This window comes from Eurypyga helias, unplaced genomic scaffold, assembly GCF_000690775.1.
Source record: "Eurypyga helias isolate BGI_N326 unplaced genomic scaffold, ASM69077v1 scaffold20516, whole genome shotgun sequence".
Lineage (NCBI taxonomy): Eukaryota > Metazoa > Chordata > Aves > Eurypygiformes > Eurypygidae > Eurypyga > Eurypyga helias.
This window is the reverse complement of record NW_010254910.1, coordinates 965-1,361: the sequence shown is the minus strand read 5'-3', so window position 1 is coordinate 1,361 and position 397 is coordinate 965.

The window sequence follows — 397 nt, the reverse complement described above, 5'->3', positions numbered from 1 at the left end:
CACTCTGGATCCTGATGCCAGGAGATGCCAGCCGGTGCCCTGGCCCCTGCGTCCAGAGGGGGTTAGGGCTTACGAGCTAGAGTTCAGCATGCACTCTGGAGATGGAAAGCGCTATATTTAGTGCTTTATTAGCAATCCTGGCTCTGAGTAATGCTGCTTTCCACCCCCAGAATAATAACATGGAGGTTTGCTATTGTGTCGAACCCAGCACGGCCCCAGGGAGTGGGGGGAGAAGCCTGTTTCCCTGCAGGGAAACTGAGGCACAGAGCAAAACCTGCGTGGGAGCAGCATACAAGCCTTCCCATCTCGTCTGGCTCAGGGAGGCTCCGCGGGGGCTCTCCCACACTGGCACCCGTGGCGGGGGCGGGGGGGGGGGTGGCACGGACGCCCAACCGCG